Consider the following 11,522-nt stretch of genomic DNA (forward strand, 5'->3'; position numbering starts at 1 on the left):
ATCGAATCCAAGCCCCTACCGTCACGAGTTCTTAAGTTTCATTTTCAACAGGTGGTCAATAGCATGAATAGTATCAATTCATAAAATGATTTATTTTCCATTTTGGTCCTACGAAGCAACGCGGAGGCCCAATACAAATAACTTTAACTGAATACTCATCCGAGAACATGATACAGGACAATAAAAACATCCGTTATATGGCACCTTTATTTGTGTAAAATAAGAAGTTCATCAACTGTAAGGATTTCTCTGAGTGTATTTCGCAGTGCAGTGGTTTTTTTTTTGGTTGTTATATCATGGACATTTATTCAATATCTTTGCGGGTTTGTCTGATATACATCTTTTTGTTTTGTGTCGGCTGTTCGCCATGATTTGATTTTTTATAGATGGCGCTTTAATTTGTCAAAAAATGATTTGATAAATAACTTGTTTGAGCATATTTTATAAATAATCTTATCACGAAAAGAACATGCGTTATCCAATAGTCAAATTTATAGAATAGGAAAATAGTGACAAACAAAATAAAAATTATAAAAGACATTTGCTTAAGCACAAGCAAATAAAGCGGCTAACAACGTGGTATTCATAAAAGGCTATTCAAAGCATGTTTATTTCACCTACCATTATCGAGTGTTCTACCACTAATATCTCGTAATATTTAACCTCAACTGTAACTCCTAATGGCTATTTTGATATAAATTATTGCAGTGAATAGAATCAAAACTCGTTGGATGTTTTAGATCTTCTACAGAACTTTCAAGACTCATATGATTCGGTAGATATTTATGACCTTATGACCTTTCTACCCTGTATACAACACATTAACGTAGTTTGGAAAACTGTCATATTAAATAAAATGGTATTTTGATAAATCTGGCGCTAAATTCAGTACTTGTAATGACAACAGTGTTTCAAAGTGATATTTGACCGGTTAAATACACATTTGTTTAGACATGATAAATGCACTGAATGTTGAATTGATAATATCTATATTCGTGTTTGTAATAATCTAGACTGACAAGTGTTTTCATCCCAATATATTTTAATATGTTGATATTTCACTCGTAATTAATCCGTACTAAATAATTGCCAATGAAATATGTTAACCAACGAAATACTTCTTGTTTAATTTAATATTGTAATTGAGTTTTTAGTTGATAGTTATAAGGAAGCCATGCTAAAAACTTTAATAAATAAAGTTGAATTACACTACACTCAGAGTGAAATTGTTCTCTAGCTCTTAAGTCCGATCTGAGTTAAACTCGGAGTTACACCGACAATTTGAGTGTTTAATATACAGATTCCACTTAGCCAACACCGACCGTTTGTATATTGCATTAGTCGTAAAATACAATGAAGCTTAACGGCGAATTCATTGTATATTCTGTTTCTGTTTCAATACTCCTCGTAGGATTAGTCTAGGGCTGTAACGTAGTACATGATGTATGTAGTATACATACCACCAGGGGACTGACAAGGCCGTTGAAGATTACGGAATGTATGATAAAATGTTTGGAGGCTCCAGCCGTAAAACGGCCGATAGCTGGAGGTTTACTACCTATACATATGCATTAATTTCAAACTTTCCCACATTAATTTATTATTATTCGTAATCATAAATTCTAATTAAAAAAATGTTCATTTTTGTTTTTCTTGTTTATGTATTTTAAAACTTAACAAATATAATATAAATCGGTGATTTAATTAACAGTATTGATAAGTGTATCAACAATGATTTGTGCATGTACGTGCTGATCATTTTTCAGCCAATGTACTCGGAAAACTTTTAACACATTGCTCAGAGATCTGTCTGTTTGTCTGTCTGTCTGTCTGTATGTATGTCTGTAGTTAACCACTATAATCATTAGTGACTTTTAACTGGTTATGAAGATACATATAGTCACTCATGCAGTGTTATTGTGTAGTTGAGGAAAAAACAATAACACATGATTTATTTTTTTGTCCCATCTCTGTTGATTCTGTTTTCAGCGGAACATGCTCTATGACTAGATGATTTTATTGTTTTTAAATTTGATACAAGTTTGATTCAAGTAAAACGATATTTTACGGAAGGGGAGACAAAAATGATTAATTGCCTGAAACTTTTTAAAAATTACAGGGCTTAGTGCAAGACTGCACCAATTCGAAACTACCCAACAAATTATTACATCGGGCACTGAAGATAAATTAATATATATGCATTCTTAATTTGAAGCTTTAAAGATTAATTCATGCACAGACAAAAAACGCTACACAATTTTTTTTCTGGCTGATTCTAGGACCCAAAACTATAAAATATTAACATTACATGTATGATATGGTAAAATATTGTGTTTAATTGATAAAAACACACACACAACGGATCAACACTAGAAACGAAATACTTGTATGCCTCTATGACCAGGTTTTCCTCCACATCTTGTTACTATTAATGTCTAACAGATTGCGTAAAGCACAGCACTAATGTGTTATTGCATTTTATTTTACTCAACATATGCTAATTGAATATGCATTTAACTTTGTTTATATCTATTATAAACAAAATCATTTTTCTCTTTTGATTTTGTTAAAAACAAAGATGAAATAAAAAGTTTTAATTTAATTTTGAAAAGGAACAATTTTGAGTTTATTAAAGGGAGATAATTTTATTTCTTCTAGTAGGCTCTACAGCGCCTTATGTACGTACCCTCATCATTTTGCTTTTTGTTTTTGAACTCAATGCTATGTTGATGTCGAATCTCCATGTATTTGAAAGGTAGGCATGGACCCATTCTCATGAAACCAGAGAGTCACGTGACGAGACTTACATACACTATTAATTATAACTCAATACAGGACAGATATTAAGTAGGTATCAACGATAACTGTCTTTTTTTCAATTGTCACGTTGTAGTTGTCAATCTTTAATACAATGTGCTAATCGTCTCAACCGCTGTTTAATTTTGAAGATGCCTTGAATTAGAGCTGGACAAATCAACTAGTATAAATTTCGACAATTGGATTAAAAATTTTCAAATGTCCTCCAGACTCCCTTGTTGTGATTCTTAGAGGTCCCCTTTGCATTTTGGAGGTCAGTAACCTGAGAGCTCGGCTACTAACATCCATATTGTCGGTAGAGATCAATGATTACTTCACCATGCTCCGTGATTCAACACCCAGGTTAGAGATTATCCGTAAAAATTAACAACCGGAATATACGATGTCCCAAGGTGGTTTGGTGTAACAATCATATTCACCGAGAAAACTTCCGACTGACACGATGTTTTACAGATTGGCACGGATTTTAAAAATTCCGACTTCAGTGTAAGAGAAACAAAAGTCGCTGTGAGTAGTGTTTATTTCTAAGGATTAATCATGTTTTGTCGATTACAAAATTTTATGATAAAAAAAAATAATATACGACTGATGAAACATGCGATGATATATCATAATTTATTATACTTCATGTTAATTTTCTGAAAATTGATTGGTTCTATACGAGGGTAATATAGTGTATTCTACTAAATCACATGGCTCAGAAGCTGATAGTTTTTTTTGTTTGTTTATTACCCTTACGTTAAAGGTTACCCTACATAATTTTAGTGCATTTGCGCTATGTTCCTGTGGAAAAAATGCACAACAAATCAACACAAATGAGCTTGTTTTTGACAGATAATCATGTTTTCTTTGTTTAATAGAATGGTCACTGTAACTTATTGAATTGGATATTTTAATGAGTACTGCACAAAGAACTACTTGTTGTGAAATGAAGGGAAATTCCTATTATATATTTAGCTCATTGTTTTCTGGGAGCCGGTGTCACACTTCAAGGAAGTAAAGCCCACAAGATATTTTAAGGGCTATTGGTGTCGACATGTATCTGTTAGATTATGTATAGTTTTCGTCAGGTTAAACTTAAGGTAGAAGCTCCATAATTCATTGAACGTAGTGAAACTAGCATTGCAGCTTATGGAAAATGACATTGGTTTGTAGCCTGAAAACTTGTTCCGGTAAAAATCAGATACCAGTTCAATCTTCGTCAGTTTTGTGTGCGGAGAATCAATATGTGCAACGTCAATATCAATAACTGATATAACATTGATTAATAGTATTTTTTCTGACTTATGATGCCAAATGTTCCACTAGCTAGGAAATCTAATTGTATTTTCATATTTAAGAGTGACTGAGGTTGGAACTGGAAAAGAAAGTGTTCAATTGAGACTTTATGTTATTGTTGTACATACATTGCATTCTCGACTTTCTGTATTTGTTCGTTTAGTTGTTTGTTGTTTAATCTGTTTAGATGTATGGCAATAATGGGAGTGAATAACTATATACAAGAAAACTTAAAACAGAAAAATAACACAAAGAACAAAAACAAAAAAACAAAACAAGAAACTGTTATTAGCAGTTTAGGTTTACAGTTTCAAATGAATGCAAACTTGAAAGAAAATAAATCAATTTTAATGAAGAAAATTAAAGACACAGGCAAACATACAAAACAATTTGCCAGGACCTTTTTAAAAAAAAAGAATGACAATGCAACATTCATAAATAACATATAGCTTGGAGGGCGATAAAGCGTTTGTTATCCCTTCAAAATACGCCTAGGGGTGACAACGTTTTTTTTTTTTTGTTTTTTTTTTTTGGGGGGGGGGTAACCAACTCCTCTATCAGCCTTTTAGTTATACGTTATTTATATAATATATGTTTGTGTTTTGTTTACTTTATGATCATTGTAAGGAAATATTTATATATATATATTTGGCCGCAACAAAACTAAACATTGTAATGCAAAGTAATAAAAAAATCAACAAAAGGTATGTTTCAGTTTTTTTTTGTGATCACAAATAATGTTTAACAGAAAATTTGCATTTTCTGCACTTAAAACATTTTTTTTTGTTCAACTAAAATGTATTCTATTTTTATCATTCAATATTTTCGCCTATAGGTGCCAAATACATCTAATTGTTTGGTCTCTTTTCACAATTCTTCAGTTGTTGCGGTATTATTTTAAATGTATTCATTTTTTCCAAATGGTAAACAATTTAATTACAAGTAGGTATGTCTTAGCTTTCTCTTGAAGTTATTTGCATCAACAAAAATAATATGTTTTACTTAGTGCAAGGGCAAAAAACATTAAAATGGTCTTGTGACTTTCTTTTTTAACCTTGTTCCTATGCATTAAAAGAGATAGATTCATGTGTATAATGCACATATCTATCAACACATATAATAGTAAGCAGGGGAAAGGGGTGGGGGGGGGGGGGTGGGTCCTTATCGTGCACCTGGACTAACACGTTCTAGTGTCTGTATTTTAGTCTAAGCAATTTAAGTTTTTTTTTTACAAAATTCTACGTGTTACTGCTTATGGTCTTAACTTTATACGTAAGCCAATCATTTGAAAAAAAAATGGTTTATATTTTCGCAATGCAATACCGGTTACATAAAACAGACGACTTTACAGCACAAACTTTAAAAAAAAAGTACATGGTTGCCTTTTTAATCTAAAGTATTTTTACCAAAAATATTGTGTAGACATATACTAGACAAAAGATAGTTACATCTCCTGAAACGTGTAACGTTCCCAATCCCACGCACACGAAGCGCACAAAACACGAAACACGATCCCACGAAACAAGCACTCGAAGCACACGATACACGAAAGCCACACGAAACGTTGCACGAATCACGATAAACGAATGATCGTGTCCGCCGGAATTATTATCAGTAATTGGTATATTTTGAAATATATCTTGTAAAACGAAACTAATAACAATTTATGATATATGGTGTACGCGTTTGTCGTATTTTGTTGACTGCTAACATCATACATGTAATTCTATATTAATGTGTATTATGCTCTAATAAACAAATTCGATATACACAATCTATAAATGTCTTTAGATATTTTTGATATAATATCATGTTATACATCGAACATTGCGAAGACATTGCCATTGGTCTGGAAATATGAACATGTTGAAAGTTCTTAAAATTGAAGGAAAAAAATAATAAAAAAAAAAACTATTTGATAAAGTGTTTTACCATACAAAGATATTGCTTTGAATATAAAATAAATAAAACTATTTTGATGTGTACATTTGTTGAATTTGGATCATTGTGATAAAAGCACTCTAATTTAAAATAATCAATAGTTATTTTAACTGACGCGATTCCATCTAAACAAAATATTATTACATTGCTGATATGAAAAATGTCAATTAAATTATACATGGTACATTGCGAAAACGAAACCATTTTCACTGGTTTCTGCATGAGTATGAAACTTTAGAAATTTAATAAAATTTGGGTAAAATAGTTACAAGTTTTAGTTAATAAAGTGTTTTTGACTGATGCAATACCATTTAATTGCTCTGAATATAAGAAAAATGCAATTGTCAAGTGAAAATGTCCACATTTGTCGTATATGGGTCATTGTGAACACATTTCCCTTGTTACAGGTGAAATAAAAACACTACAATTTCATAGAGTATTGATAAAAAGTACTCAATTATATAAATAATTTAGCTATTTTAAGTACAAGGGTACCATCATTTTTGTTTTAAAACGAAAATATTGCATTTTTGATATGAAAAGTGCCCAATTTTATTATACATGGTACATTACGAAAACATTTTGATCGGACTAGGAGTAGGAAAAAATTGAAATTTCATAAAATGTGAGTAAAGTATTCTCAATTTTTAGATAAAAGAGTATTTTTGGTTTTTGCAACACCATCTTATTGCTCTAAATATGAAAAGAAAGTAATATGTGAGTGACAATTTGTTGAATATGGATCATTAGGAACACATTTTCTTTGCTCCAGGAGAATTAAAATACCAAAATTTCATAAAGTATAGGTAAAAAGTGCTCCATTTTAAATAAGTAAGCTATTTTAACTGATGCAATACCAGCTTATTTATCTCAAATAGAAAATATTGCATTGTTGATATGAAAAATGTCAATTTTTATTATACATGGTACAATGTGAAAACATTTTCACTGGTCTTGAAATGAGGAAATATGAAAATGTGATAAAGAGTATTGTTGGCTTATGCAATACCATCTAATTGTTCTAAATATATAAAAAAAGAAAGTATATTTTATGTAAGAAATGTACATATTAGTTGTATATGGATCATTTGGAACACATTTTCCTTGCTTCAGGAGAATTAAAATACCAAAATTTCATAAAGTATGGGTAAAAAGTACTCTTTTTCAAATATTTTAGCTCTTTAAACTGATGCAATATTATCTTACTTGTCTTCACAATAAAATATTGCATTGTTGATTTGAAAAATGTTTATTTTTATTATACATGGTACATTGTGAAAGCATTTATACTGGTATCTCAGTTTAAAATTTCATAAATTAGGGTAAGATATACTAAATTTTTAGATAAAAAGTAATTTTTGATTGACATGATACCATCTTATTGCCCTGAATATGAAAAGAAAGTTTTGTTTTTTTTGAAAAAAAGTCCATATTGTTGTAAATAGATCATCGGGAGCACATTTTCCTTGTTCCAGGAGAATAAACATTTCAAAATTGAAAAAAGAATATTCGTAAAGAGTACTCTCTTAAAAATAATTTAGTTATTTTAACTAATGCAATACCATCTTATCAGTCTAAAAAATAACATTGCATTGTTAATGTGAAATATGTTAATTTTATTATACATGGTGCATTGCGATAAACATTTTCACTGGCCTCGAAGTATTAAAATTTTGAAATTTCATTAAATTTGGGTAAAATATACTCAATTTTTAGATAATAGATTACTTCTGACTAATGCGATACCATCTTACTGCTCTCGATATGAAAAGAAAGTAAATGTCATGTAAACATGTCCATATTTATTGTATATGGATCATTGGGAACACATTTTTCATTATTGCAGGAGAATAGAAATACCAAAATTTTATTGCTAAAAATTACTGAAAATGTTGAAATTTTATGAAATTGGTGTAATATTTACTCGTATACTCAATTTTTATTCTCAAAGACAAACTATCCACAAGGGAATGATCGACATGAAATCATAAACAGCTATAGTTCGGGAAGCTTTTACCCGATCATTACGGAATGCCATTCAAATTTTTGCAGTATTTTATTATTTGTACAAATAATTCTCGAATGCTTGAAACCTATTAATTCCTACAAGTATTTATAACCGACAAAATATTGTCTGTTCAATGTTCAATGTTAAAGGAATGTTGAAATTACAGCGGTATGAAATTGATCTACCATAGGAGCTATTTTTATCATCCAATCAGAATACAGAACCGTTGCACAAAGAACATTACACGAAGAATGAAGTACGAGGTGCGCACACGAACGGCACACGCATACGAAGCCCACGCTGCAAGATACACGATCCCACGATAGATGCACACGAAGCACACGCTACGCGCACACGAGGCATATGAAGCACGCTAAATGGGAATGTTACTCGTTTCAGGAGGTTATATATACACGACTGGCACCTGCACTAAATATGGTCTTTTTCAATTGAAGCCACGCTCATTATCACATTCAGTTATATAGTGTCCGTGTAAAAACCAGATGGTTGGTTGCAAATGTCATTTTTTTTCCAAACAATTTTATCCACTTCATATTAAAAATGCATCATTGATCAAAGTTTATTGTCTGCTATTGATTAACAGCAATAAGTTAAATTAATATAAAAAAAAGCATTTAAATTCAGTGAAAAAAGAGAGATGACTCTTTATATATTAGCAAGATTAAGTAGCTTTGTGAGGTAATTTTAAAATCGTCTTCCAAATTATTTATCGTCCCATTCAAACATTCTTTGTACTATTTGTTACCCCTTGAAATACATGGTCAATATCAGCTACGTGACTGGGTGACAACGAATTTCACGAATTAACAGTTTATGACGCATTGACAACATAAAAGTATTACCAATTTCCAACGAAACATTTTATTACTTCGTGACAACGTAATATATACATAATACTTTACTTGTCCATTTGCATATCAAAAGCATTATCAAAATAGTTTTGAAGTAAGAAATGGTTCATTGACTTCCTTGCAACAGATCGTTTTTATATCTTAAAATAAGACTTAAACTTGATTTAAAAAATGTATAAGAAATAAATAAAAATGGCTGAAAAGTTGTGTAATTAATAAAAATGGCTGCAAACTAATAATAATTAATCAAAATAATTGCAAATTAATAAAAAAAACAATTTGAGTGGTGCAACCATTTTTTTCAACAATTTAAAAATTTACCGCCTATTTCAATTTGCCCTGCATATGCGCTTTTCTGCGTCCCTCTCTGTTCAAATTTGAAGATGTAAACAAATGCCGACCGTGAGGAATGAGAAGAAAAAAATGATTATAGAACATATTTGTTCGATTCATTGGAGATACGTAAGTTATTATAATAAACACATTGATAGAGAATATATTTGATATCACATATTGTGTAAATAATTACATTTTTGTTTAAAACACCGTTGTTATTCGTAGAAAAGGGTGACTCATGTGTACACAAGTACGATGCATAGCACAGATCATTCAATGGGGACAATTTAAGGGGGGGAACTGTAAGAAATTGAATTACTTAGTTGATGTTTGCCCTTCATTAAATTACAGACTACGCTGTCAAAGGGAACTTACAGTCTAAAGAAAGCAAGAAACGGTAACACTTCAATGAGTCTATCCAGGTTTTAGCACATGTGAGTATATATTAAACATACTGTTACATGGGGATTTACTCTGTACTCTTACAAGATATGTGCCTATGCCTCTCTCAAAAGTTCCCCATTTATAAACGGCTTTCAACCATAAAACCTATCCTATAATCGTGATAGCATAACGACTGAACAATGTGTCAGTATTTATATTAGTGATTTATGGAATAACGTTAATGCACTTCATCTTTTTACCTTACCACCAACATGGTCATAATATACATGTATATTTGTTATCAGTAGGAGTTCTTTCTGTTTACAGATGTGTATTTAGTTCCATAGTGAAGTTGTTTGTTTTCTTACATATTGGGATACTTATTTCGATCCTATTGTGATGATCAATATATCTGTTATATATATACGCAATTGACATTGTATTTATGTAATCGTTAATTTTTTTAATTAAAAGTTTAATGTTTAAAAATACCGTTGTGTTTACCAAAATCTTAGTCAAATACATATATGGAAGAAATGCCAATTCATCACATGAAATCTCATGAAATCAACACATGCAACGAATTATAATCTATCACAAAGTACAGTATTTAGATAGTTTCACTTATGAATAGTTTTAAAAAGAAAATACACCTTATCTACTTATAACAATTTATTTTCAACTTCAGAAACGGGAAAAAGACTTAGAAGTAACAAATTTTAAAAGTGGTTGATGTGGAAACCAAGTGCTGCACAAGACCATTTTATTCGCATCATTCATCCACTTTACTTAAACATGAGTTCTGATAAACTGCTGACATCTTACTTTTTTTACTTGTTTTATTGGGGAAAACTGTTGTACATCGATACAAATAAAATATTTTGTTTTCATTATCTTATTCCATGTCTATTTTTCTGTACCAATCAAATGATAGATGTAAAACATACACAAAATGAAACAAAATTATGTTCGTCATATTATTACGTTGATACAACTTCTTAATGACGTTGTGAAGACCTTGCGTGAATGGTTGCATTCGCGTGCTCTAGATTCTACAAAATTACGTTGAGATAACGTAGTAAATATAACGTTACGACGACGTAACGTAAAGTATTATGTTGTGACAACGTCCTCTAAAACGTAGGATTGTTTGTTTGGATATCACCCCCTTTAGGCTTACTTTATTTATATAATATATAATTGTGGTGTATTGTGTGCTTTTTGAACATCACATGGAAATATAATCACATTCATGGGCAATGAAACCAAAGAATGTTATTGCATTTTTTTTTAAATCTCAAAATAAGATATGTTTCAGGTTGTTGTGGACACACATAATCTTTAACAGAAATTAGGAATACTCTGTAGTTCACATTTTTTTGTGCTCATCGTTGTGTATCTTGATCATTTATTATATTTGCATCAAGCAAAATTAATATTGATGCCAAATTAACCAAACTGTTTGCTCTTTTTCATGCTATGCTTTAAGTGGTAATATATCTTTTATTCCATTGTTTCCAAATGGAAAGCAATTATTGTTTTACCTTAATAGTAATATGTATTGACTTCCATTTGATGCCATTTGAAAAAAAAAAAACATTTCACTTGGATCAGGGCAAAATATCACAAAGACAAATGACCTTTTGCCCTACTTTTTTCCCTGATTTCCGTCAAAAAGATCCATTTTATATTTTTAATGTACATACATGTATCTATCGACTTATAAAGGTCTGCATGGGAGTTTTCGTTATTGTACACATGGACTTTATCTACGATTTGTACTGTATTTTGTTTAGCAAAATAACTTTTTACACAATATATGTCTTGTGTTACTGCATATGCTCTTGAATCTTCATGTTAGTCAATTATTTCTGAAAAAAAACAAG

Source organism: Perna viridis, chromosome 10 (genome assembly GCF_037379345.1).
Source record: "Perna viridis isolate PV_CMFRI_1.1 ecotype Kerala chromosome 10, ASM3737934v1, whole genome shotgun sequence".
NCBI lineage: Eukaryota > Metazoa > Mollusca > Bivalvia > Mytilida > Mytilidae > Perna > Perna viridis.